Raw genomic sequence first — 6,271 nt, forward strand, 5'->3', positions numbered from 1 at the left:
TCTACACCCAGCCCGTCTACCATCCAAATGGTATAATCATTTGGTCTAATGGCCATTTAGGCTTATAGTCATTTGGTCTAATCTCCAATAAGTCTACTACCCATTTGGTCTATCGCTCATTTGGCCTAATTTTCAGTCAGTCTAATTAATAGTTTGTCTAATTTCCATTTTGTCCACTATATATTGTAATTGTCATTTAATCATGAATAATGTTGTGATTGTATGGTCTTATGAATGGACATTGGACAAACTAGGAATTAGACTAGCTGGTTATTATACTAAACAAAAAATAGACCAAATGGTTATTGACTAATTGGAGATTAGACCATATGGAAATTAGACCAAATGACTATAAGCCTAAAAATGGTCAATAGACCAAATGATAAGTAGACCAAATGATTGATTGACCATGTGGATAGTAGACAGGCTGGGTATGGACCAAAGGGCAATTCACCCAGACATGCACCCTCCTCATACTGCATATCAGACCCCTGTTAGGGATGTGGGACACTACCTACAGGAAGATTGATTCTCTAATGTTTTCTTCTGTGAACAACTAACGTACATATACATGGTGTTCTTTAAACTATATATTTTCTTAAATTTCCTGAAGTAAGATATGTTACTCCTCTACTTTGAAACCAGAAACTCTGTTCAGTCAAGTCTGGCTTTCCAGCAATTAAAAGTACATTGTTCCACTCCTACAATGATCGTAAGAATTTTTGATGTTATCGACCTTTAGCTTTTATTGAAATCCCATCTGGACCAAGAAGGAAAAAGTTTGAGATCCCCCGTTTTAGAACCAATGCAATCCCCACATTGGTTATAGCATCTTTTCCTCATGGTCACTTACAAAGTACTTCAAATGTATGGGATTGTAAGCTTCACCATCCTTATCTTCATCTCTTATGGCTTTATTGTGAAAATGGAATTTGAAAGTTGATTTTCGCAGAGATTTTACCTTAACATATTCTCCTTTCAGATGAAGTTTCAGATGGTGCCAATCTGGAGCTGTACTACCAGTGATGTATTCTTTTGGCTGTCATATGAATATACATCGCCATCTTATGAATATGCATCACCAGCTTATGAATATTCATCACTATGATAACATTCATCACTATGACACTCAGTTGGCATGGAAGCGTAGATGGTTGCCATGGATATGCATCTCAAGTCCAGTTCAGAAGAGCTTAGAATTATGAAGGTTTCAGCGTCATTTTTGGAACATGGTGAATGGGATTCAACAAAGCTTATGCAAATCACTTGAAATTTGGCATCCATGTAGATTGTTTATAGTGTACCGGTTAAACATACAGGGAAAGCTAAGCTCCTGAAAAACTTAAGGTAGAAAGTTTGTAATACACCATATTTGTTATAAAAAAAATGCATCGATGGCAATAGGATAAACATGTTCATGTATTGTAACCCTAGACATTAGGGACTTTTAGATTTACACGACGAGAATGTGGATCGCCATGTGTGACATCCTTTTAAGGTAATGTGACGTCCTTTTAAGGCACTGCCGGGCACGGCCCAGTGCCTTAACACAATGTCACACGCGGCAGTCCACGCTCTCATCGTGTAAATCTAAAAGTCCCTATTGGAGGCAAGTGGACTCCTTTCTCATTAGCCTACCTGGTAAACAATAATTTTACTGTGGATAAAGGATGAGGAAAAAAATTTGTACAGCATATTTGGCAAACAATTACCTCATAATTTGAAGAAAAAATTGTTAAAAGTTTGTATCATTAAGTTGGGTGATCAGCTATCATGAAAATGAGGGGAAATCTCGAAAAAAGGTTAAGGTCTGTTCAGATATGGCATGGTAAACCGCCGCAAAATAACTGCTGCAGGATTTTTGTGTGTATAAAATGATTGGCAACTGCTTGCAAAATAAAACTTGCGTGTATCCACTGAGCTCTGTGTTGTGAGATACAGAATTGTGAAGCCCATGACACTTTACAACATATCTGAACAAGCCCTTAGGCTTACAGTCGGGGGAAAGGTCTGGGAATTCAAGCAAAATGGATGAAATTCAGGGAAAATAAGTTTTTTATGTCTGGAATATACATGTACCAGTATTATGCAGCTTTGGACGGGAGTAGAACTCAGAAATCGCACTAACAAACTTACAAGGTGGGATGGACGTAATTGCAAATGGTGCACACCAGCCATCTGAAACGCTGTTGGAATTACAATGTACTGATTGTGAAATGTTATTATTGTACACGTATCTAGTCCTATTTGTAATGGGCAACCATAATGCCATTTTTTATTTTAATTCAATTTTTGTTTTGTTTAGATAACTGTAATACCAATTCCATAGTGTAGCCTGAGGGTACTTATTACTGTATTACAAACTCTTTACTGGCTCAGAAAAAGTCTGCACCGCTAAAAGGAAGCTCGTCAAGCGCGAATGTGATAGCATTGTAAACAGAAGTAGCATGGTTACTTAGTAACGTCTCTGGAACAGGCCTGAAAACAAGGGCAAAAGAAAATTAGAGCCACTTTCCTGCTCTCGTAGTTGTAATACACTTTGTGTGCTGCTGCCAAAGTGCCAAGTTAGAGCTGGGATGTGTTGCTTTTGATATATTCTTGAGCCAAATGAGCATCTCTGCGCTCTCGCTACAAAAGTTTTGGACATATTTACAGTTTTGTTGTGACCAGGGAGATAGTGTTCAATCCTAGACGCTACAGAAAGGCTCAAGATACTACAGAGAAGTTTAAAAAGATTCAGCCATGATCCACCAAGGTTTGTCAATTTTGAAGATTGCAGCAGAGGCATCTTCTAGTGAAATGTGGTATTGCAACGTTTGTCATTGTCTCCCAAATAATGGCACGACTCCTATATACCAATTTGTTTATTATATTATTGTTATTCATCGTGTTTTTTTTTCTTATTCTTATCTTCAACATACTATTAATCAAGAAATAATGAATGTAAATGCAGAGAATGACACGTGTTGTAAATAAATTCAACATTTTTAAATGAAAGATTCATAATGTGCAATTTATTTTCCCCAGTCCTCGTATTGGTATTCATTTTCAGCATTTCCATGTCATTTCACATTTCCTGCTCTCATACACTTTTTTTTCTTCAATTTTTTCTTCTTGAACTTGCTGTTCTACATTGTATTTTCTCTCTAATCGTATCACTCCTTATATATATATATATATATCTCTATATATCTCTCTCTCCCTCTCAGACTGTCTGTCCCCTTCTTTACCTTTTCCCATCTTGTTGCATGTACATGGAAGGTATTAAATAATTCAGCAGATCTTTTACGCAATAGCAATTTGTTGTAATTCAATCAAACTCAAGCATAGTTCTTCCCCAAGTACCCAGTGATAAGCTACATGTATGGCATTAACCTAATATTCCATTGTCAGAATGCACATTGCATATTAGCTGTTCAGTCTGTGATACATGACAATGAATATGTGCAAGCAATGTGTCAAAAGAAAGCTGAATATTACCCTTTACCTCTTTTAATTAATTGGCTTAGACATGGAATAGTGGAGTTTTGGAATAGCTGGCCTTTTAGTTTGTAGTAGTAGTAGACTTTATTGGATAACTTGTTTAGCACAGGGCTAATCTGCCACAAGGTTTGAACTATTGTTACCTTGTTTAACACTCTGCAAGCATGCATGAATTTGAATGCATTATTTAAAATGGCCAACTGGTGTCTTGCTGTAAGTGCATCGATATGTTGTTCTTTTTTCAGGAGATATCCTCTAATAAATCTATTTCTTTTTTCCATCTTTAGTCAACAATTCATGTAGCATGACAGACATTTTTCATTACCGGTATAAGCTATTCCCTTAAAAAGGTCATCTGATTGGTAGTTAACTGGTTGAAAACTTTTTTAACACAATCAATTGAAATGTATTGTGTAAATAGAAGTTTTCAACCGTTTCATTTCAGTAAATTAATTCTGCGCAATATTCATTTTCTTCTCTCATCACACACTTTTTGTGAAGCTCAAGATTGGCATAATATATACAGGTAACGCATACATGAACATGTCATAATAAAAACTCATCATATTCAAGGTACCTTTATATTACAAGTCTATTTATTAATTTTACTTATACACATGTGCCAACCCACTTCACCCATGCTATGTCCATAGAATATCCAGTAAACACAGCTAATATTGGACCGTACAAATCTGTCCAATGATAGATATACTTCGAGTTTTCAACAGTTTGGAAGAAATTGGTGGACATCGTGAAATAAAGACTGCCATATTGCATTGGTGTTGCATTGTCTGACACGTTTACATATGCCAACTAGTCCATACAAAAAAATTTGATTTTACAGACTGGGCTTGAACATTTTAATACTGAACCAAACGTGTTACAAAATGTGTTTATTATCACATGTATTTCTCATTAAAAGTTCTTATCAAAACTTGTGACTTTTGGGGCATATCATGGTACAATTTTGCTAAATTTTCTTGGTATATTGTCTTATAATCAACAATTTAAAAAAGAATGTGTTTTTTAAGGAACATGTATATTATCGGGGAAAACTGTTGCCAAAGAAGACTTGATATTAATTGTAGGTTCTAATGCATGCGATGAAACTGCTGAAGTAAAATCTGCATTAACCTTAAAATGCAACACCAATGTAATGGACAATCTGCCAAGCAGTGATATCTTACATTTAAATACAGTTACACCTACTAGTAAGTACAGATATCCACATACATGTACTTTAAAATAATGACAAATTATGAACTAGATAAAATTGAACTATATTCAAGAAGTTTGAATTGATAAGTGGCATAAGGAAAAATGCAATAATACTTTTATATCTTCTAAGATCATATACGTGTCCATGCAGTGTACTAATATATTTTTTTTCTTCCACAAGAAATACATGTATTTAAATTGTTTTTACAATCTTCCCTGGTAAACCTATGGGCAATAAATCCCTTGACAGAAAAGCTAAGGTACCGGTATAACCATAATGAACTAGCTTATTTGTTATTTGTAATTGCACTTTAATATCATACACTAAAAGTCATGCTTCAATAGTGGTTCACATTTCTACAGAGATATTATACAACTTAGTATGGAATGGCTAAGAATATAATTAGCAGAAAATATATAAGTTATTATCCCACGCAAGCACTAAACATACATCATATATTGAATTAACCAAGAAATATTAAATAATACTTGTCTATGCAAAACTACTCGCAAGTAATAATTATTAAAAAGATAGGAAGGGAATATAAGAGCTAATTCAAACCGCTACTCAGCCTATGCCTCGGAAAGAGATAAATGCATTTCTTATATATCCAAATAAAAGGGCAGGATTTTTAGAGGATGAATAAGCATGGGGACATTTTCAGAATACTTCATTGAGCTAAATCTATGTTGTATTTTAAGATTTTTAAACAAGGGAGAGATTCCTCTGACAGCCTTCCAAAACAAAAATGTGTGTTTATTGAACAGCTAATCAGTGCAGCTAATTTACGTGTACTTCAATAAACACATGGTTTGTTCTTTGTTCATGGATATTTGGTTAATAAAGTACAATACATAGAGTTAACACAAAATGTCATTGCTAAAGAGTTTTGTCTATACACAAATACACAAGCTAGGCTAACAATAAAATATGACTAGGTCTTACATTTAAAAACAATAGAAATATACCTATGCATAATACTTTTATTACTATATAAACATAAGTTTGTATTTTTTTAAAGGATGTCCAACCTTAAACTTTATTAAACAAATATGTAACCTACATGTTCTTTTACAGTCAATAATGGTGGAAAATGGGTCATCAAAATATGGCTAGTATACCTAGAAAGGTTTGTTTCAATTGGGAAGTTAATGTCCTTTTGAGTATCTTATATGGATAAGTTTTGGATAAGTTATTACAAGTTTTTAAAACATAATAGAGTGTGAATGTGTGTATAAACAGATTATAAATATCGCTGATTTTCCATAATTGCAAATTAGAATGAGTCCAATTGAGTCCATTTCTAATTTGCAATTATCAACAATAACCATACTTAAGAAGAAAAACTTCTGATTGGAATCACTACTGTTAACCTAGAAATTTCTTGAATTACAAAAAATCACATACATGAGTTGTGCTTTAATAATTTTGCAGCATAAAACTGAGCCACTTATGAAATTCAAGAAGATGGTTGTTTACCATGCCAGAAGGTTCCAATCAGAAAGTGATAACCCACGGCTAAAAGTTTCAATGCACGGCTAAAATAACTATGCTTGGAAGCCAAGTCTC

Source organism: Strongylocentrotus purpuratus, unplaced genomic scaffold, assembly GCF_000002235.5.
Source record: "Strongylocentrotus purpuratus isolate Spur 01 unplaced genomic scaffold, Spur_5.0 spur5_scaffold_4, whole genome shotgun sequence".
Lineage (NCBI taxonomy): Eukaryota > Metazoa > Echinodermata > Echinoidea > Camarodonta > Strongylocentrotidae > Strongylocentrotus > Strongylocentrotus purpuratus.